At 40.7% G+C, this 23701-nt stretch overlaps 1 protein-coding gene across 1 annotated transcript in view; it reads right to left on the bottom strand.

Annotated features, from left to right (window-relative positions):
- The window catches only part of ARHGAP6 (Rho GTPase activating protein 6), a 317200-nt gene that overhangs the window by 266843 nt on the left and 26656 nt on the right, over positions 1 to 23701 (bottom strand). The window lies entirely within an intron of this gene.

The following is a 23701-nucleotide window of genomic DNA, read 5'->3' as shown; positions in this document are numbered from 1 at the left end:
GCTCTCATGGCCTTTGCCATGATGGTCCAGCCAATAAGAGTTTTCTCCTCCCAAAATCAGTGCCTGGCTATTTTCCTTGTCACCTCTCCTCTTGAGAAGAGTGGTTTGTGATTGTAACAATTCAATACATCAACCAAAGGTCTTGAAAAGCATTTGTCAGAGAACCTCCCAGCCTGGATAAATGTTATTTAACAACTTCATTTTACAGAGCTTTTCCCTCTGAATTTAATGCTTAAAGCAATCATCCATTTTGGATGATACAGGTGCTCAAGTAACAAAATCAGGATTATTGGGGAAATGTGCTACAGTGAAAAATGCTTGGGGGTATGAATTGCATTATGAAGGTTAATCATCTACCAGTTAGCAGAGACAGCTCTTTTATAAGCATTAAACTGTCTGTAGTAGCATAAAATGCAGTGTTGGAATGTAGCAAATGCACCAAAATACCACAAAAGAACATTTTCATATCCATGAATACATATTTTCCATCCCAAATGAAACTATTGCTTCCTTGAAAGAAACAGATGTTATGGCAAAGCTAGTTTCTCTTTTAGACTGATGGTTTTTGTCAATTTAAAATTTTTCAGCTAGTATTCAAGGATACGATTTTGATCAGTCACTGCTTTATCATGGAAATAGAAGGAAAAATGAAATCTCCCCAAGATGATGAATCTTAATCACGGTAGGGAAAACCAATATTTTGTGCTGCTTCTGTAGAAGCAGTGACACGATTATGAGAAAATAAACTGAGGTAGACTGGCAGCTCAATTTCACAGCACCACTGAAAGCAAAACTTTTATGGTTTAAAATACAACATTGCTCAGTACTCTGAGCTAAATTGATACAGCAAGACAATTCAAAAATTCTTAATGTTTTCATTTTATTGTATTTCCCCTTTGAAATTTCTAACTATTCAGGATTGAGTAGTAACACAGCGGTCAGGAAGTATGAAATATTATGAAAACAGTATTATTTTTCCATTTGTCATCTCTCCACTTGCAAGAAAGTGAGATGATACACTAAGATCACCACTATTTTTTCTTAGCTTCTGTTTGTGGTAGCTGAAAACATCTGTCCCACACACAGAGGTGCAGCACACAGGCAGCTCACACAGCACGAAACGTCAACTCTTTCCAGGCCAAGCAGATGCAAAAACAGAGAGGTTTATCACTGGAGTGTTAAAAGTGCAGAGTTGCCTGCCTGACCCTGCATGCTAAATACCAAGAGCAGTGTGAATAACATTAGCTTTAACAGACAAAACTCTGAAATTTGCTAATGATGATCTACATTTCACTATGGACCCTTTCATTCCTGGTCCAGTCATAGCAAAGACTATGAAAATACACCCAGGAAGGGCCTTTGATCATGGGTGGTTCCATGCACCATTATATTCATCTTGCACACTGCTGGATAAGACAGCAATAGAAATTTGATCCAGGCCAGGAACAGACACACAATTACATTTTTGTTGAATAAGCCACGTCACTATACTGTTATGCAGGCTGCAGAAAGCCAAAACAACATCTAACACAGAGAAATCTTGCTGGCATAAGGTAAACTCCTAAATATTGAAAGAGCAGAAGAAGTCAATATTGGATGACTGCTTTGCTCCACATGGCCACAGCATTACCCTGATAACTAGGATCAAAAAGTTAGATGGATTTGTGACAGGCCCTGCATTCAGTACGAGGAAAAAAAATCTTGCAACAGCAACTCAGTTTGTAAGAAAATAAATGGTTAACCAAGGAATGATCTTGCCTTCAGAAAAGTTACTAAGATGTTCAATATACTGCCTGTGTTTTCCATAACCAGTCCAGACTTTATTTCCTAAAAATCTTATGAGACTAGAACTGCTCAGTCAGAAAAGAAACAGAAACCTGAATTTCAGAAATTCAGAGAATCAAGGAAAGGAAGATTTAACCAACAAGTGGGAGGGATGGAGAGGACCTGACACAGCCATTCACCCTCCTTGTGGGCTCAGTCAGGTCTGTGGGAGACAAAGTAGTGTCCTCTACTTCTCCTACAATGAAAATTGCTTCAGACTGATCTCTCTTTTCTATAAGTCTGAGTGGAGCTTAATGCCCTTTAACACAACTATTAACATGTTACCAAGTCCTCAAACAGCATATTCAAAAAGGACATTTCAGATAGCAATTACGATTCTCTGGAGCAGCCTAAGATCACTGTTAATGTTCAGTTCTTGTCAGTCATCCTCCATACACCAACACTAACAGAGCTAAAAATAGCAACACAATTTTGGAGAAGGATATTCTCCAATGCAGTTTATAAATTAAGGGAGGTTTTTAGATTGGGTATATATCACCAGGAGAGCCAGTTAATTATGGCACAAAGTAAATTGCCCATGAAAACAATATAAAACCTTCCTCAGGTTTTATTTTATATAATTTCAGTAATTTTTCTTTCTATCAAACTGAGAAAATATTTTCTCAGCCTGTTAGAAAGAAAAACTACTGAAATTATTCTTTTCTCTGACTCTTTTAAAGTGTCATTGGACTGAGCTCTGGATAGCACCCAGGAATCTAAAGCCTCCTCTTTAACTAAATGTATATCTTCTAGAATTGAGCTAGAATTAGCACACAGCTTCATGTTTCAGAGAACCTACCTTTGAGTTACAAGCAATATATTACAAAATACTCTAGAATTACTCCTCACCTGCTAAAAGAAAAAAAATAAAAGCCTGTAGTAATAATAGCTGATAGCTGAAACGCACAGAACATACAGATTTTTATCTGCAGTATGATCAGTCCAAACTACAAATCCCAAGATCATCTTCTAGTTACACCCCACCTTGTCTTCTAGTTACACCCCACCTTGCTGTAACTTCCCTAGGGGTATATCCACGTTACTTCTAAGACGCATGCAGAGCAGCATGTGGTGGAACAGAAGAAACATATGGTTTGTGGTTCTTGCCTATACCCTATTTGACAGTCGTGGGTTTAATAAAAGCTGGTTGGCTTAGGTTAAATTACTGGTGCAAAACCAACCAGACATAGCTGGGCATGTGCACATGTCCTCGTGGGCAGGGATCCCAGTGCATGGTGTGTGCGTGTGTGTGCTGGAAATGTCTGTGAAATGTCTGTGTGTGGTACGTGTGAACACTCTCTGTTCTCCCTGGTGCTTAAGGAGAGATCCAAGGTAACAGACAGCAGTCACTGAACCACAGGGAGAAACAAGGCTAGGCAAAGGAAAAGATAATGATGAAAAAAAGAAGGGAAATTGGAATACAGAATAAAGGGAGGAAATGAAAAACTGACGGTATGCATAGCAGAAGGATAAATCTGTGGCTAACGTACAGGACAAAGAGTCCTTGCCAAGCACCATGTGCAACCACAGTCACATCTTCCCTTATTATTTCAGTTAACACATCTGCCAAGCAAGGGGAATACTGAGCTAACACAGGTAGGAAAGGAAGATTGCAGAAAGTCCTGTGAGTAATGCTGCTGACTTGCTGTTAGCACAAAATGAACTGAAGGTGTCCCAACCTTTTTGGTTCAAAAGCCAAATAAAGCCTATTATTTTGAAGAGGTCAGAGCTACAATGAACACCTGCTAACAAGACTTCTGCCTTGTTTTGATCTGCACCCCAAAATCACCTGGGAGGGGCTAGCCATGGGGAGGCAGGGGCATCACTGCTGCCTGGGAGGGACCTTGGGTGACAGGGGCCAGTGGGGACAAATGAAAGCAGTCCCCAGCCTGTCCATTGTCAATGGGACCAACAGATATTCCTAGCTGCTCACACTCAGCTTCTCCTTTCCTTCTTCTGCCATCAACAACTCAGGGGGGTGGAACTCAAAGCAATCACCTGCAAAAATCTCCCTTTGGGTCCTTGGCTACTTCCATAGAGATGCAAGAGTTTGAGGAGGCCAAACCCCCTTCTCCCTCTGTTCCACCCAGTACAGCAGAGGAGCAGCTGAGCTGGGCAGGGCACAGGCTGCTGGGCCCCCAGCTCACACTGCCTGCAGCTGCAAGCCCAGCAGCAGCCACACCACAAGTGCCAACACCCTGCTTTGTGTTTTCCCAGGAAGGAGTCCCCCAGTGCAGTTTGGGAATCCATTTTGTACACAATGAAGTTTTTTCTCCAAAACAAAGACATCCAAAGGTGCCAAAAGTGACAACCACCCAGCTCTAAGTAAAGGAAGCCCCAGGTAACCCAATAACATTTGCTCTCTTCCACTGGAATCCCAAAAATAGCTAGTTGATCCAGAAACTACTCCACGCCTCTTCAGAGCAGCTGTGGATCTGAAAGCTGTCTTTTACTTTTCCACAGTATCTCTGCTGACCTAGCCAGCAACCCGGTCTCCTAATTTGGTAGCAATCCTCTGGCTTCTCCTGCTGTGGGCTGTGTTTGCTTGCAGACCAAGGAAACTGCTGCCAGGCAAGGATCTGTTTCAGCACAGCAAAGGGCAGTGGAGGTGAATTTCTAGGATGATGAAACCTGCACCCCAGACATCTTGGGCCTACATGCAGTCAAAGAGTGAGGAAGCACGAGAAAAGAATGAGTGCTTCAGTATGGCCCAGGCCATAAACAAAACCCCTAATAAAGAAATTGCAGCATTGATACCTAATTTTGCCTGTTAAAGAACAAAACATAGTTCTTTAACATTGTGGGGGCAGACACATCCTCCTCCATCTCTCCAGTTCACCCCTTGGTTCAGGGAAGCCCCTGTCTCTCAGGCACACATGCTCCTCAGCAAGTTATGGGGCTTACCTCTCAGCCAGACTAAAAAAAGGCTGCTATGGAAAACATCCTGCATTTTCAGCCAGATTGTTAGAGCACTGAATAGGGTAGAGAAAGACCTTGAACCTGGCTCCTCATACCCAGATGATGGGGTGGGAGAGGTTCATCTCTAATAATTCATAGGGTTTTTCTTGCTCTCATATCTGTATTTGCCAGTAGGAATCCTACCCTAGATCCAAAAAAATACACAATATAGAAAGTTTCTGCTTGTATAATTAGAAATTTCTTATATAAAGCATATTTTAAAAAATTTCAGCCATCTCTACAAAATTTTCTCATTTTGTACTCACAGTCCCAGCCTGTGCTCTGTAAATGTGCAATAGCTTCAGGGTGAGAGTAAATTTTAGTGTGTTTCTCCTGTAAAAACCACATACAAACACAAAGGCAGAAGGGAGTTCTCCCTATATTTCAACTGCAAGGACCCTCTATGCAAGTACTGAGAAGTAACTGCAGAGAGTCCTGTTTCCCTCATGAGATGGAAACACACAAATTCCAAATAATTCAAGGTGAGCCAAAGAGAAAAATTGCCCAGGCAGGATAAAAAATTCCAGCTGCACGCTGACCGCAATAGAAATCAAGACAACTGTTCAAAGAGCTGTGCCAGGCATCCAGATGCTGCTGCTGGCATCAGATCTTCCACAGCCTGATAGCAGCTGGTTCCAGGGATGGCAGCCAAGGCCTGCACATAAATTAGAGAAAAGGAGAGAGAGGGAGAACTGACAGCTCATCACCTGATCAGCACCATTCCTGCTATATGGGCATATGCATGTTAGTTACTAATCATTTTTATATTAAAAATCCAAGATTGATACCAGGGCCTATGACCTTGGAATGAATAGGACTGACATCTGCAAAAACCTCACTGCTCATGTAGGCAGGCCACTGAGAAAATTCTTTAGGATACCTGGATGAGAAAGAAAAACTGCTTGAGAGCATGGAGCCAGAGCCTTCCCTCAAGTCTCACAATTTCTGCAGAAGGCTCTGTTTTAAAATGTTCACTTTGTTGATTACTGGAGCAATTGGGGGTTTTCAAATCTTCTATGCATCTGTACCTACCCCCTTCCTCTCAAACTGCTGCCTACCTTCTGCTGCTGAAAACCTCCTTCAGCCTCATGGCACATAGTTTGGGCACTGCACCAAGGAACTGCCTCAAACTGAAAGGCTGTTATGTGTCAAGACATTGGAGGCAACTTGAAATACCCCTATAATTAACTGTCCCCAGGTTGTGCTTCCCAGGCAGTTTCATGTAACTTGTGGCTCAGAAAACACATACTGTCTATACTTCTTCCACTCCCAGCAAGTTGAGACTTATAAAACAAGTCACCAAAGTGCAGGAGCTTAAGTTTCCCCTCCACTCTGCTCTGCCTCTCTATTTTCCTCTGGTGAGATCCCACCTGGATTCTGTGTCCAGCTCTGGGGGCCCCAGCACAAGACTGACATGGTCCTGTTGGAGTGGGTCCAAGGCTGGAGCCCCTCTCCTATGAAGACAGGCTAAGAGATCTGGGTTTGCTCAGGCTGGAGAAGAGAAGGTTTCAGGGAGACCTCACAGCACCTTCCAGTACCTGAAGGGGGCTACAAGACAACTGGGGAGGGACTCTCCCCATGGGCATGTAGCAACATGTAGTAACATGTAGTAACAGTTTTAAAAAAGAAAGAGGGAAAGTTGAAACTAGGCATGGAGGAATCATTTTTTATGATGAGTGTGATGAGACACTGAAACAGGTTGCACTGCTGTAGATGCTGCAGTCCTGGCAGTGTTCAAGGCCAGGTTGGATGAGGCTTTTAGAAAATTAGTCTAGTGAAAGGTGTCCCTGCCCATGAGAGGAGTCTCATGTCCATGGGATCTTTAAGAGACCTTTAACCCAAACCATTCTTTGGTCCTGTGATTCCAAGTAACATGTGGAATTCGCAAATAGAAGTAGTGACTGACACTAACTCAAAGGATCAGAGTTAGGTGTCTGCTTCTGGGCACATTTCAAGTAGCCAGAGTTCAGTCACTGTTGTGACATGGTAGAAAAAAACTGTTGTGGTTTACATACAGATGGTGACAATTAACTAGGACACTATATTCAAGTTACATAGGACAGAATGAATTAAGTTGGAGCATCACCAGGAGGAAAAAATTATCCTCTGACATGAAAAGGTTACAGAGGGAAAACTTCCAGGATGGACAGAGTTGGAGTGCAGCTCAGCCAGAGAATCCCGTTCCCAGGCCTTTGCTAACAGCAGCAGTAAATCTAATTCTCATGAGAGAGATAAGCTTGTGCTTAATGAGGGATGTGGACTGTATTAGCTACAGGATGCATGTTCCTCTCTCTTACATGGAGAAAGGGACACAACAAATACATTGTTCCTGGTAATGTCCCTAGTTATCAAATGACCCAAAAAGAAAAACTGACCCAAACGACCCAAAAAAATTTTGGCCGTTTTGATTTTTCAGTAACTCTCAGTAATATTTCTATTAGTATCTCCATTACAATTCAGGTCCTGAGATCCTTCACCCAAGCAGAACAGCCCACAGGTGTAGCCTGGCCCAGTGTCAGGTCCCCAGTCCCTGGAGCCACCCAGGGAGGAGAACAGGGGCACAGAGAGCTCAGCCATGCAGCACACTCCTGGCCACGCCATCTCCAACTCCACAGGGGCTGCTGTGCAGAGAGGAGGACCTGGCCCTACATACCTGTTTGGGGGGGCTATTTTGGAACAGGTAAGAGTCAATGTCCTTTTGCACATAGAAAACATTAGGTGTGCTTCCAACGTCCATCTTCTGGGTGAGTTTCACCTAAAACAACTTCAGCTTCAGTAGCCCTGAAGCTACTCCCAGGTAAGCCAAAATACAGGAGGCAGGGATGCATCAGGCAACTGCTTCAAAAATTGTTTCTGGTTGTTCTTTGTTCCTTCTCTATAACTTCTAACCTTTTTTTTTCTTTTTTGACAGCTACTGAACTGTGTCTACAAAAATTAGCTGTTATGAACCTAAGACCTTATTCCTAAGGCCCATCAAATTGCTTAGACCCACTATCAGCAGTGAAAAATTACATATAAGAAACCTGAACCACGCCCAGCTTTTTGTACATTCTTTTAAGGATCAGATCACAGTTATGATCAAATATATCCCATCCCCAAAACCACAATTAATTCCTCCACCAGATTTTCTCTCAACATTCCTGATCGTCAGTGAGCTTCAAATGAACTACTTATTTTGACTAAGTATCTCAGAGAAGATGTTATTTTCTTCCACTTTGCAGAATAAAAATGTTATGGTTGGAGGCACTGGGCAAGACAGCGCGGTGAAAAGCAGGAAGAGAAACTGCACTCTTACAAACAAGGTCATCACATGAATAAGTCTGGCTGCTGACATCTCTGCAGGACTGAAAGGAAGTCCCCTACACCACCAGAGAAGTTTCCCAAGCTCCAATTGCACCAAGCTAAATAATCCAGTCTTGGAAAAAGAGGCTCCTCAAGTCAGAGGCAACATGTGTGTTTCATCACAGCTCCAAGGGGTCCCTGGAGCAAAGGGCCAAGGTATGCCAGTGATCCTAGTTGCACAACATGGAAGAGGCCCTGCTAGAGATGACAAAAATCATGTCTTACCAAACTTTGTGGGTCTTGCCTGCGTGCTTCAAGTGCATTTGTTTTCTTTCTTGAGCGAACCTGATCCTTATAAAAGTCATTATAAATCAACCCTGGCCTAGAATGTTGTTCAGCTAAAAATACAAGCACTCTTTGGTTCCTCTTATGCCTGCTCAGCAAAATAGCACACTGCTGCTGGAGATGCAGTGACAGTGTGCCTAACTGGGCTGCACCAGGGGTGCTAGGACAAAGGTTGGGAATGAGCAAACAGGTACGAGAAGCGACAGAAATTCCTGACTTTGGGGTCATCCTAGTTGGAACATCTCCTGCTTCAGGCCCATGGGCTCTGGAAGTGGTGACCTCACAACAGACAAACTGTACTGGAGATGGAGATGTGGTCCTCAAGGGAGTCAGCCAGTAATCCCATCAAGTCAAGCATCTCCTGGAGCCCTGAATTCCTTTGGTAAGAATTCACCACACCTAAACTGCTCTAGAAACCATCAGCTTCTTCAATCAATAGGATTGTTCTAATAAATTTACATTTATATTTTGAATTCATTCTAGTCTTTAACAAGAATTTAAAGTTCTTGAAAGTATTCCTCTCCATATATACAGTAATTTATGTGGGTTATACATGATAGAGAAGTTTCTTAGAATAGTTTCCCATTCATTTATCATGTCCCGAATAACTCATTTGCTGGCCCTTGCCCAAAAATAACAGAACTATTCCCATGTTAGTGCTGATAAAGCTTTCCTTCAAATCATCCTGAATTTTCTTTCCTATTTGATATTATATACACAAGAAAAAAACCATGGACAGATACATTAAAATGTACTAAAATAAAGAATTACAACAAAACAGAAAATAGGTTTACTGCAACTTTATATACTGAAAACAAAATGTGGTCATATCAAGACAAAGTCCAGAGCAAGAAGTCAGTCAACTCAGCATGAAATTAAACAAATAAGCAAGGAAGAAGGTCTACAAGAAGGTCCAGATTTCATCCAAGGATGCAAGTTCAAAGGGGAGGCAAGGTGACAGCTCAGGGACCATAAACCTTCTTGCATGCATGGAGAGTAGGAACTGGTTGTCAACAGAGGTAATAAAAAGCAGCTTGCAATATGCTACAGAACAAACTGGCTATTGGTGGGAGATTGCTGAAGCAAGTGTTCAGGGACTGCAAGAGATTGGTATCTCTATCTCTAATCTGCAGACTCCAGGATTTTGATTTTCATTTTGCTGTCTCACCTTTGGTTGGGATCTAAAAGGAGATAGAGAAAAATGGGAAAACATCAATAAATCCACTCAATTTCCCTGTCCAGGAAGAACATCCTGGAAGATTAACTGCAGCCCACTTTCAATACAAGAAATCAAAGGATTGTGCAGAAATGGCTGAGAGGAGTAACTGAAATAATCCAATAATTGGATTCAAACATTGGACCCAGATCTCAAATCTAATGCCCAGCCCAAAAAAAGTGAAGAAAATAAAAAAGAGCAAAGCAAGGGCAATAAGGACAACCAATGTCATATATTGCCAGAATATTCCAGGCATAGGCCTGTTATTTATGAATATACATGGTTTTGACTAAAAGCCCAACTACCATGTAAAAATGATGATGAGAACTCTAATGCAACTTTGTTCACTATAGCATAAATGCCAAACAAAGGTACAATATTCCAAATATACTCTTTCCATTATTTTGTTAGGTATTTATTTTAAAATGGAGTCAGCCAAAACAAACAGCTGCCAAGAATCTCTGCCAGTATATGAGCAATCTGCTTCTAATATTTACCATGTTGTGGGCTTGCCTTTAGAGAAAAGGAAAAAAAGAAACAAGTCCAGTGTTTGGATACAAGAAGTCACATGCAAAATGCTACGTGTCACCTCTTGCTGCATCATCCCCTATGCTGTACAGGTAAATTCCTCTTCCATTAGAAACATCTGCATCCCTTTTAGAGGATGAGAGACCAGCCCAATGTTTCCATCAGACAGCAATGGCACTCATCCCAGGACAAGCAGGTGATTTTTTTCAGTCTGCAGCATTTCATGATGGCACTGTTCCCTACCACTGCTTATCTTCCAGCTGCAAGTGATAGCGTTTCAAATTTTGAACCAAATAAATCAGAATTAAGATATTACCTGATCCTCTATATTTTTAGAACTAGGTCAATAGTTATTTTTTTCCTGGAGCCAAAGAAGTTTGAGCAAGACAAACTGTGTCAATTAGTACAAAATGAATTCATTAGTTTTGCATGTGTATTGGCTTAGACGTCTAGTCCAGCTTCACCATTTCTGTACTGAAATGAAATACATTATAATGAAGCAGACAACCTTATTAGATTTTGACCTTCATTACTAACTCTGTCTAGTTAATCTGCTGTATCAGAAGTGTAAGTTACAGGTGTGCTCAAAGGTGTGCATATTGTGCATATAAGCATTTATGCATTTCTAACCCATAAAATCAGATTTCTGCTTTTAATGTTAATTGTGTCAGAAAAATAAACCACAATGGGACTGTGCATTTGACTAATAAAGCCCGACTTTATTACAAAAAGCATGCAGTGCCCTTTCCCCTTCTACACAGTACAATCAATGCAAGGAGAGTTTCTTTAACAGTTCCCAAACCTATCCTGTCAACACTTAGCCTGAAAAACCTGTTCGTCACAGTATTTTCTCCACTCTTGTGGAGATTTTGTTCTGATTGTGTCCTGCTTTCCTAATGATTTTCCTTTAACCACTAATGTTTCTAACCATCTTCCCATCCCAGGAACAGTTACCAGATGACAGGGAGTACCTATTCTGCCTTAAAGTTATGCCAGCCAGGATAGAATTTTGGGGACCAGGAGGCTCTCAGGCTTTTGGCTCTTTTTATAATGCCCTTCTTAGCTTCACTATGAGTAAGTTATATCAAACATTTAGTTAGGTCATCCAGTCCACAATAACACGTCTTCTATTCAACACAAAAAGGCTAAGGGGAAAAAAGGGATCAAATTTTCAAACAGGTTATTTACCTGACATCTGGAGCCAGTGTATCTAACAAATATTAGTGGAACTGTTCATTTGCATTTAATTTTGTACTTATGAAAAAAATATCACAAGCTGATTTATTTCAACTACAAGATGCTGGGATAGATATGGGAACAGCTGGCCTCAACAGAGGTCAACCTGAATCATCATGTTCCATTCTTGCCTTAAACTCTAATACATTACTTTGGATACAGCAGAAATTAATCTGAAGAGCACACAGGGAAATTTTCTTTATGTATCTGCATTTGAAAAAAAGAAAAACACTAAAGCAGAAATATATACTGTTGTCTATTGCAAAACACACATTTCAGTCTTCCAAACTCTCAGTGCAGAAAGGTCTCAGATAGGATGGGAACTGGCATAACTCTTCTAATTTGTAAAGCAGGTTATTTAACATTTAAAGATTTGATGTCTCCTCTGTGATTTTTCTGTCATGTTCACACACATTATTGCCCTTCTGTAAAAAGAACTTTATTTATTTTTAAAATATAAACCCTGTATGATGAACAAAAATAACAGTGTCTCAGCTGAATTTCCTGCTATCCCAATTCCAACGCCTAAAGATGTGGAGGAGCAAATCAGTAACAACTGAATTTGTGCTCAGATTTCACAAACATGAGAAGAGGGTGACAATGGAGGCTGTATTTCATCAACCTAACTGCTCTCATCTAACATAAATACTAAAAATTTTTCCTGGCATTCATCATTAAATAATCACTATAGGTTTTCTCCATCATGTATTCAATTAACCAAAAAAATCTCAAGTTCATTTGAATTCACCTTGCATTACAGAAAGTCAAAAGTTTTTTTATTTGGTGTAGTTACAGAGTTTGTAGTCCAGTGAGGACATCTCTGGCACTGGGATAATCCTCTACATGCAACTTTCCTCTTCCTGATTTGTGAATGATATTCTGGGAGGCAGCCTAGTAGGGACCTGGACCTCTTTTGCTTTGTTGTATGTACTGAAACGGCAGTAAAGAATAACCATTCAAGAGTTTTTAGAAAATAAGAACAAAGACTGAACACTGTGAAACTGTGGGCAAACTGCAAAAATTTCAGTTCACAATCAATAAATAAACTCCCTGTTTTAAATCAGCTGGTTCGGCAGCACAAACTTAACTTGATAACAAAGGTCAGCAGATGGGTCAACTACTGGGAACAGATGCATCAGGAATAAGGTAAGGAAATGCTACTGTCCTTTTTGGAGCTCATTTATACAAATCCACCATCAGACACATATAAAGCACAATTAAGGAGGAAAATAAACCTGCAAGTATCACATTTCTAGAATTTTTAAATTCAATTAATTACTATAAACTTGAACTGCACGACTATTTGCGCAAAGCACTATAAAAGAGCCTAAGGTGTCTTCAACTCCAAATGAAACTACTGAACGTCAGGAAGAAAAGAGGAGAAGAAAAAAGAGAGAAACACTTCTGGCATAATATTCTGTTCAGAAGCTGGCAAAGTTCAAAACCTTAGTGGACTATGGTAAGCACCCTGTATTAACTTGGCATATTTGGGGCTCCATGAGAAGACTGCTTAAGTTAGAAGTTCAGACAGAGAACTTCACAAAATACCTTCTGTGGACATCCAGCCTGGGGTGTGGGAGGTGTCTTTTAAAGCTGGTAATGTGCTCCACAGGCCATTGATTTTCACAATTATTTTGGAGTAAGTATGTGTCAGTAACAGACAGAAAGCTTCTTCCAACTATTATGAACAGCAATTAAACAGCAAAGCAGCAGAGATCCAAGAACCATTTTCTTAATTCCTTTATTGACTATGTGATAGGAGAGCCACAAAAAACCAATCATGCTGGGCTGTGAGACAAATGGCATCTTCATATCAACTGTAAACATCTGGGTTTATTTAGTACCCAGAAATGTGATGAATCCCCAATAGATATATCAATTGCTGCAGGAATTTAGATGAATCCCTGCATGAATGTCCTTCGGCAGTGTCACTCTTTATCCTTTCTTTGCTGGCTGTTGAGGTTGCAAATACTTGGAGCAGGGAGGGAAAATAAATCCCAATGTCTTCTGATCTGGAAGGATATGAAACAGAGCACTAAACAAGCTCAGAGAGTTGCGACCTCCTTTGCCTCACAAGGGCTCAGAAAACATTAGCCTATAGCATCTGACAGCACAATCAGAACTTTATATATATATATATATATATATATATATATATATATCAGGAGAATGAAAATATTTACATTACAGTTTTCATACTGAATTTCCTTGACTGAAGTATTACATTAGTTAGAAACCAAGACCATTACACACACAAAATCCAACTGTTTTATTTGGAAAGCCATTTCTAAAACAGTTAGTGTGAGCACAGTTGTACAGAGAACATTCTTCACCTCTCCTGAAGTTTAGTTTTAAAAAATTATCATAGTAAAAGCTGTTGGGGCTTTTTTAGAGAAACAACTGGTGTAGCCTTTAAAATGGCTTATTTTATTAATATAACATTTGTGTGCATGGTGACATTTGTTAACTGTCTTGGTGCTGCTTTGTTATGACCCCATCCTTTGTAACACTATGAGATTCTTACCATCCAGGCTAGAGCTACTGAAGCAAAAAGGTGAGGTAGTACTTCATGAGCAGTTACTTTCTGTAGAGCCCTGAAAACTGGAAATTTAATATCAGGGTTATATTTCACAGAAAGAGTTGACCAAATGCAAATAATGTAGAACGTAAAACAAGCCACATCAGGACTATTTACAAGGCTAAGCTGAATATTTGAGGCAGAACTTTTACAGGAACATGGAAGATGAACATTTGTTTAATTTTGACTACTTATGGCACACTACAATACAATAATGATTTCCAAAAATGCTCTGGAGTTGTTAGTGCCTTTAAGACACCTGTTAAGAGTTTAAACAGCCTATACAAAACAGCAGTACTTGCACAATGCACACACTGCCATTATGGCCAAAAGGCTTTAACAGAATAGTCCAAAATCATGTCACTGCTCATGACTTGCAAAACCACCAAAGAACGATGTTGTTTATCTTTAGTGAATGTCAACAAAAGCCTTTCACAAAGCTCAGCTGTCAAGTGTTTTCTGTAAGTCATTACCGTTCGGGGAAGGTTTGTATTAATCTCTGTAGTGAGATCCAGCCAGGAGAATTTCCAGCCTGCAGTGGGCAGCAGCAAGACAAAAGTCACACATAACCTCTGCAGCCCCAAGGGCTGGTCCCAGTTCTTGACACAGCCCTTATCTGACAGGGAATGCTGCAAAGCAGTGCAGAGATGACTGCTTGGTCTTGCAGGAGCCATGTGAGGTTGAGACACAACATCATCAGCCATTTTTTATTGACAATGCCCTGCCTCCCCATTGCCATAACAAAGATAATTCATTGGGCTGCCTTTTCTGTCCACACGCCTGCGAGGCTGAGCTGTTTCATTCATGACATCTAGCTTTCATGTGGAGTTACAAATGTAAATTCCAACTCTGAAATATTTACCCTTCTCTTTATCTCTTCAGTGTCTACTTCTTTAGTATTTCCTCTATTTTGCCCAATACAACAATGATGTAAAATGCCTCCTCTTGGGACACACTGTAACTATAAATGTTGGACAATTCCTCTAGGAAGAGCTGAGTGCTTGCTTTCTAGTAGTGTGAGGCTTATTTTTATGGTCCTACTAAGTCACAAGTTACCAGGCTGTACATCTGCCATTATTTTAATATACTATATTTTGGCTCCTCTGCCCTTCAAGCTACCACATACTTTTCAACCTTATAGGAGAAAGAAACTCCACATTTTGAAGAAGGAAACATTTCTGTAGACAACAGTAAAGAGGATGTTTCAGCCAGCAAACTAAACAGAGAAACCAGTCATCTGATAAATATGTATTTTACCTTTAACTGCAAACCCTACAGTGTTTTTGTTAAACACACATGCATACTTGGCCAATGAACTTTGAAACAATAATTTCAGAAAATTAGTAAGACAGTCCTTACAAACTGATCATGTGACTGGTTTGAAAGAATCTTTTTTTAAGTGAATGATAAATAGTATTCCTCTTTCTGTATACTTGCCTTTCCAATGAACAGACTTTGTTTATACCTGATTGTAGCAAAACTAAATTAAAAAATTAAATTTAATAGTCACAATACACAGGAGAGTTTCAAGCTTTTTGTAGTTCAAATTTTATTCAAATAAATATTACAGAAAACTTCAAATGATAGAAGAGAGACTTACTACAGACCAAATTACTTCTCCACAACTACAGTGACTCGTACTTAATGTAGTTACTCCCAAATTCAGCAGCCTCCACCCTCCTTGTGGAGGGGTAAAAGCAAGACTTTAAAAAGATGTTACAGAAGGGCCATTAACACACTGCAACTTCTTGGAAGTTGGAAGAATGTTGTCTCCTGTGATGCTTTACAAAACCAAACACGGGGCAGGGATTTGTGATATTATGCTTCCTCAAGTCTTTTTAACCCTAAATTAGTCAACAAATCCTGTGCACCCCTTCCACAAAGGCCAGGGCTGTCCATCTGGAATGTCCTTAGAGAACTTTATACCAGCATAAAAAGTTGAAGCTGTGACACTTTTATGCAAGGATAAGCTGGCTGGAAATCATGCAGTCATGACCAGCTCCAAACAAAGCCTCCTGTCCCTCTTCCCATGAGGGTGATAACACTAAATCAGCTCTCAGAAAGCTGCTATCACACAAACCATTCCTCTTTTGGAGAGACAGACAGCCTCAAGAGCAAACACCAAAGACACCAAGTTGAGAAAGAACAGATCCACGAGCTGGGAGTTTTTCTTTAGCTCTATGCCAAATATGACATCATGCTTGAACTACAAACAAAAGCTAATAATAGTTTCTGATCTTAATTTACAAAACAGAGTTTTTACACATTTTTGGAGTCTTACCAGAGTTGAAAGATCCATAAAACCTAATCATTGGCCAGCAGAACATTCAAATTCCTCTCCAGCAACTAGAAACAATTTAACACTCTGCATCTAGTGCAGCATCCCACAAACATTCAAAAGGTCGAAACTATTGATTACCAACTGCCAAAGCCCATTTATCAGTAGGGGGGGAAAATCAATATTTGGTATTAAAATAAGGTCAAGTTATTGCTTTTTCATTTCAATCCAGTGTTTCCTACAGTAAAAAATAAATAAATCCCTTCCAGATGCTCACAACACAGGACCTAGGGAACCTCCTTGAATTTTGAAAGAAAAACTGAACAGACCTGTCCCACCAAGGACACCAGAGATTTCAGCAGTTCAGCAGAGCATTATATAAGATAGCTCTCAAAGCTAATGGAAAAAAATTGTCGAGATGAAGTCAACCAAGTAAGCAGTGAAGCACTGACACAAATTTTGCTCTAACAGTGAGTCTTCTAGTGCAAATGCATTGCTTCCAGCTGACACCTACTGAGAGAGGCAGCAGCTGGAACAAACTGCTTGAATGATGTTATTTCCATGCAGAAAGACAGTGCACATCAGCAGCTATCATGACTAAAGCAACCTTGGATATAATCACAGACTCATACATTTAGGCTATAGAAGGCACTTGGCACATCAAAACTGAGGACTACAGTTAATGTTGGTGCAGCAGATGGTATGCATCTCAAATATCTATCTGCAAGCACTCCCATCATTATGTAATTAAAACTGTTCTAATTTCAAGGCTGGTTCACTGTTTCAGGCTAAATGTTGATATTTGAAATGCAGTTTACTAGCTCACAACTCAGGACAATCTTACTAATCAATACACCTTCCTGGTGATGTTATCCCCATGATTCTGGTCCTCAGCTGTTTCATCCTACAGGACAGCCAACCAGTGCAATGAACTGAAAAGGTCCCCTTGGATCAACTAATTTCACTCACTTAGGACAGAAGTCCTTTCTAATTTCACCTTAAATGCAAAAAGAATCATATTATTTAATATCTGAAGGTCAGCCTATCTTCTGTCTTTCCCTTCAGTTTCAGTCACAAATTCAGCCTAAGGGCTTGTACTTTAATTTCAACCAAGTGTTGACTATTTCAAGTTCCAAAACCAGATCTGAAGCTCAAAATTTCTAATAAGCTCACTTCCTCTTCTTTAGGCATTCCCTCTTCAGTATTTCCATTCCATCAAAGACCATTTCCAGTGCAGCAAAACAAAGCAAACTCAGTAAGAACCAGACTCTGGCAGGTCCTTGGAGATGTTAATCTTTTAGATAGGAAAAGATCACCGTGCCCAGGTGCTCTGTTCCTCTTTCCGTGAGTTTACAGACCTGGGGTAGCTTCTCTGCAGAGTAGCAAGTACAACCAATATAGTGAAGAAAAAAAATCTATTACTGTTATTGTTCATGAAATAAAACCCTTAAGTCACATGCTGCACTGAGTATAAAAACACAATGAAAGCAGTTTAATGCCTACTTAAACCACTGCTATGAGGAAATGCTCATCAATCTAGGGTGGTGAGATGTGGGTGTGAGTGACTTTGACCCACCACAGGGACCAGGGCCAGTTACACAGGAAAGGGGCAGGAGCTTGTTCCCTCCTGAGCCAACAATGGAGGGGATTACCCAAAGCAGCTCTCCCTGGAAACCAAAGCCAGATCCCCATAACTCATCATTTAATTAGAAGTACTTTGCAGAGCACACTACAAGAGCAAAATAGCCTCACAAATCTAAATTGCTGAAGCTGGAAAGAAAAAATTGAGTTGTGTACCCTTAGCAATATGTTTTTGTGATTTTAACTTTTTTTTATGACTTCATTCCATTCCTGTAAATCTGTATTTTGAATAAACATGCTTTTATCATTAAACCTCCTCAGTGATAAAGCTGACTCAGAGTAATATGACACACACCAAGACCTCCTTCTTTCCAGGGTACCGACTCATCTTTCCAGGGCAAACCAGTGCTCTCTTTGTTTCCCACTGAATAGCTCAAAGCCTTCCTGAAAGCCTCCCAGCAGTCTGCCACAGGGGCACAAGGTTTCAGCTATAGTTTCTCAAAAGCTATGTCTGTGCAGTCCCCCTCTCTCAGCAGTGTGAAGTCAGTGGGAGAAAATCTGAGAACTCGAATATCAAAAGAAATCATATTTACACTCAGCTTTCCAGGAAAAAAAAAAAAAAAGAAAGAAATAAAAGAAGACAAACAGTGCTGTAACAAATATTCAACAGAGTCCTTAAGGAAATGAGCATAATTCATAACCTTTAGGTACCAGCACACCTCAGGGTTCCTGCCTACCCCACCAGTTGGTAAAAAAATAGGAGGAACATCTCAGTTGAGACACACAGCCTGAGCCTCAGCAGCTCTGAGCACAGACCTCTTCATTAGGGTGGCTGATTAATTACCAAAGATATTCATCACCCCCAAGCTATCACAAGAGGGGGCCATCCCTGTGGGAAGTCTGTTCTGCCTGCACATGTTTGTAGAAGGCTCTGAATGCAGCAGTTTGGGCAGAGAGGTCCCCATTTTGGGGTACCAGCAACTGCACTGGCTTGCATGCCCAGGTGTCAGCAGCTGGGGACACTGGGAGGGATCCAGAGACAGCTACAGGCTAGACTGAGAGCATGTATCTACAGGCATACACTGTATATTTGTGTACAAGGATGTGCTATATAGATGTCTGTATCTGACTTTCACCCTCCACAGCTGGAGAGGACAAACCAACCAGGCCATCGAGGGCACTCCTATTTGTGTTACAGCTGTGTATCCTGTCTCTGCTGATCTGTGTGCCTGTAACTGTGTTTATACACACACACACATATATACAGTGTGCACATGTGCCTCTTGGGGATACAACCACACCTGGGGACACAGAGCCACAGCAGCCTCACCTCTCTTTGCCTGTTAGAGTCTGCACCCCCTCACTCTGCACATTCTTGAAATGCTACCAGCCCTTCAGAACGTATTTGGAAAATTAATAGTATACCTTAAAATGTAAAGTTGGAAAGCATCAAGCAGTTCTTCTGAAGACTGCATCACCAGATACCAACCTGAATCATAAAATGCTTTTTGCAGCTCTGCATGATATCCCTGGATCCATCTGAAAAAGCCTAATAACTACAGGAGGCTTCAAATGTCTTTACATAACAATTTGAAATACAAAAATACACTGGCTTACTTTATACTGCTAAAACACTTAAGGTTCTCTCTTTTAGTATCGCAGAAAGCAAAGAATCACCCTTCTTTCAATGCTGGATTCTTGTAAAAACAGTTTCATCACCTTGATCATGTGTATCTGAATGTTGTTAAAGAGTCATATAGATAAAACAAGGAATTGGACTAATTCAATTTTCCTAAGAAATGTATACATATAGGTAACTAGAAAAAGTTCAAGAGGCCATCCTCATCAAGAAAATAAGGATATACTACAAATGCATTTAGAAAAAAGAGTTTCCTGCTCTCTGACAATTCATTTCAGCTGTGGAGTACAATAAGGACATATTATAGCCAAGACAGCACAGGGGCAATTTATTCACTGGCTCAAGGTGATGGGAACAGTCTAGGAAAAATTAAAATGAGGAACCAGTCTCCAGTTCCTTGATTCTTAGAGTGGACTGCAGTTAGAAATCAGAGGTTTCCTATTAAGTACTAGGTACTGCTTTTCATTGGGATATAAAAACAGAAACAAAGAACTGATTCTCCTCTTCTAGGTTCAGTTTGGAGAAGTAGTAAGCTCTGGCTCTCAGTGTTACTCAGGATGAGATAAGCTCTACCATGGGAGCTGCAATCAGTCGCGAACATGGAGAGTTTTGAGATTGTCCCAGTTTCTGGTGGGAATGGGGGTTCTTTGGTGTAGCTTCAGCTACTGGGAAAGGGTCTGACACAAAGTTCACTTAAGTCTCCCTCTGACTACAGATAGCTTTACATCAGGTACAGAGGACCACACAAGGTGAGTATCATTTATAGAGCATCAACATCAGGACCTGATGGGGTACAGCTGGTAAGAGCAGTCTCCATCACAAGGAAGACCCTGAAGGGATGCCTATGGGAAGAAAGGATATTTGGCTGTGGGCAGAAAAGCCAAACTGCACAGAAATGCTAAAAGAAGACACCAGAGCAGAGTTTTCACATTCCTGATGCTGAATTCTGCAACAGTCATTGTATGTAATACTAGCCACAAGTTTCTTCAGAGCTCATGAATTAAAATGAAGAGATAGAGACTTATTTGGGACATCAAAAACATACTGGATTGTACAGAACAAAGCACTGTAACCAGGTATACGCATTTATTTCCCATTTAAGGCTGTAGACATTCGGGTACTCTTAAATTTTTAAGCTGTGTCTTAGACTTCATTTAAGCAAACATAGTCAGGAAAAGAACTGACTGTGCCTGAGTTCACATAACTTAAGATGTACAGCTGCAATCCAGGTTTATAACCTGTCATCTTGTGGTGTATCTGTGGCTGCTGCTACACAAAACCAAAGTGGCAAGAAAACATCTTATTCTTCCTGAGACTATGCTTAAGAAGGTTAGAAACTTTTTTCCTCAGACACAGACCCTTTAGAGGTAATCATATCTTCCCTAAAGATAGGGATTCTCAGAGTGGCTTTGTTAAAGCCACTTAAGTTAATGTGAGGATTATGCTTCACTTCCTGAGGATTATGCCATCCACCTCAGAACAGCAGTGCAGGTACAGCGAGTCCCCCTCAGCAGAAGGAAGGCCTGAGATGGACACAAATTTCCCTTGGGGTGCTGGAAGTGCTTCCCCAGGGCAAGGAAGAGACTGCTATTGAGCTTAGTTTAGTTTGCACCCTGTTAATATTAATATTAACAAATTCTTACTTTACTTCAATTTGAGCCAAGGAAGGCTCTAGGAACAATTTAATTTGTGCTAAGAAACACATATTTAGCATAAAACAGTTACACTGTGCTTTGATAATATCTCAATTACAGAGCATAAAAACCTGTATGTTTCCTATTAAAATAACAGTGTGAGTTCACACTGAGGTTAGTTCCCAGCACCAATTTTCAGTAGTCTAGCTCAGGAGGTTAAAATCCAAAAAGTAAGCTTCTCACCATTTATGGCTCATGTTTTCTTGTTTACACTGCACTCTGCCTTTAGAGAGACAAGGCCAGTCAATTAGAGTTTCAGTTCTTCAACATCAGAGCTATGTTACAGTGCATGGGTTTCCAACACTAACAAAATTACTTGTATCCAAAATAAAACTATTACATGAAATTAGGAAAAATATTTCATGTTCATAGGAGCAACACAGCTATTCAGAGCAGATTAAATGCCCTGTTGTGCATTTTGAAAAATTAATTTAGAAGAAAAACTGCATAAGCCTAAAAAAATTGGGACTTGCCATACTAAATCACAGAAATATAAATCACACTTATTGCACTTATCTGGTTAGTTTTAATCCTAAAAATGGAATTGTTTGAGGACAAAGTCACCTTGCTGACTGTTATAAAACAGCTGTATACAGGTTTCATTAGGCCATATGGGGATGGGGGCACACTGGGGACATGCATGCACAGGCAGGTCACTCTGCAGGATGTTCTTAAGTGCCCCATCACAACAAAAAGTTGAGCACTACTATTTTCACTTGCTCTGAATACATTTGTTAATGTTAATCAGAAGCTCAACAGCAAAGGAGGAAAAAAAATTCCACGTTTCCTATAAAAAGCTATAAAGAAACCCCCAAATGCTGTTTCTACCCCATGAGAAAGTTCCTTAGAGGTCCCCAAATGTGCCTCATGCCTTTATACAACAGAAATCTAGTTAGATTCAAATGTTGACACTCTTGTGTGCTCTATCCAAGAGGTTTCAGGTCATGAAACAGACCTCACTCAGCTAAATACTACGCTCATGTTCACAGGACAAACCGCAGCAATACTTTCAAACCACAGCTAATCCTATCCAAATGGGAATGTAATCTGTTTGAATAAATAAGAAATAAAAGGAAGAGTGAAGCCAAGGAATAATGAGTGTTTCTCAGGGCTGTGTGTCTCAGCTGAGTGTTTGAAAGTGGGGTTGCATCATTTGTACTGCATCTGCTGGAGAAGACAAACTGTGCCCTGTAAGGCAACACGGACAAATGTCTTGGGACAGAAGACTCCATGCATTAAACTGTGATTTTCTGCCTGCTGGAGAGTGCTCTTTGAAGTTACTGTAGATGAATTCCTTCTGTAATTGTATTCACACAGGCACACACACTTGCATTATGAATTTTTCATCTGCTTCTACAGAACTGAGCATCAGGCACAGCCAGTGATAGAATGACTGATTCCACAGCATAAGGTCTGACTAGTGCAGAGCTCCTTCAGCAGCATGCACTAACTTATAGTGATGTCCAGATACTGCATTTCCTGATGCTTTTTGCCATAACCATTCAAAATGTTTCAAATGGCTGCAGTGGAGCCTACATTTATATTGCAACTATTCCTACTGCAAAATGCTTCTTATATCCCATGCAAAATGGATAGATATTGCAAATCAATGAGCTGCAATCAATATCCCCAGCACAAAAACCCCTCACTGCATAAGTTAAAGATAAAATATTTGGTATGTATAGTGATAAATAAAAGCACAGTGGGTATTAAATGCCTTCCCAAAGATGAGATATTTGGCCATGTGTTGCTCTGCCATGCCAGCTGTGCTGATTGCAAAGGTTACAGCCCTTGGCCTGCCCCATTGCCTGTCATCTCCCCTTCACTGGAGATTAGCACCTGCCCTGCACGGCTGGCACAGCCACCCCCAAGAGAATTCCAGCACCTTTTCAGCAGAAACAGCTGCACTAAGAGAGCGCAGTACTGGAAGCTAGCCCAGACAACTGAGACTTAACACAACGTGGATCCCACAAGTGGCTGTGCTGCTCACCTGGAGCATTGCTGTGCAGGTAGGAGCAGCCTGTGAGCAGCTGGACAGGGACTTCTCCATCTCAGGAAGCTGGAGAGGCAGTGTGATCATAAGCAGGACACAAAACCCTATTTCTTTGTCTGACATCACAAAGTGTCACGGGTTTGCACCTACAGACACAGCACCCCACAGACCTACAGACAAACACCAAACCTGCTCTGAGCAGGTGTCTTTTCAAAGTCCCGAAGGGACTGAAGTGCTGAACACTGCAGGTCTGGCAGATTTCTTTCATTTATGTATCATTTTAAAAGAAACAACCTCTTAATATGTATGAAAGGTGGAATGAGTGTTCCCAATATGTCCTACAAGAAATCTCCCTGGAAACATCCCAAAATCTACCTCCCTCCTTCTAGATGATCCATCTTCCCCATCAGGAGCTCTTCAGACTTTGGGTCTAGGATGAAGGCATCCTAAGCCTGTACCTCCAGTCCTCTATTCCAGTTTTTAGTGTTTCTATTTCTCCTTCCCTGTGAATATTCATGAACTAGCTTTTATAACTATTCCTGTCATCCA

This window comes from Molothrus ater, chromosome 2 (genome assembly GCF_012460135.2).
Source record: "Molothrus ater isolate BHLD 08-10-18 breed brown headed cowbird chromosome 2, BPBGC_Mater_1.1, whole genome shotgun sequence".
In the NCBI taxonomy this organism is placed as follows: domain Eukaryota; kingdom Metazoa; phylum Chordata; class Aves; order Passeriformes; family Icteridae; genus Molothrus; species Molothrus ater.
Note: the sequence above shows the minus strand (reverse complement) of the source record. Positions and strands in the feature narration are given on the sequence as shown.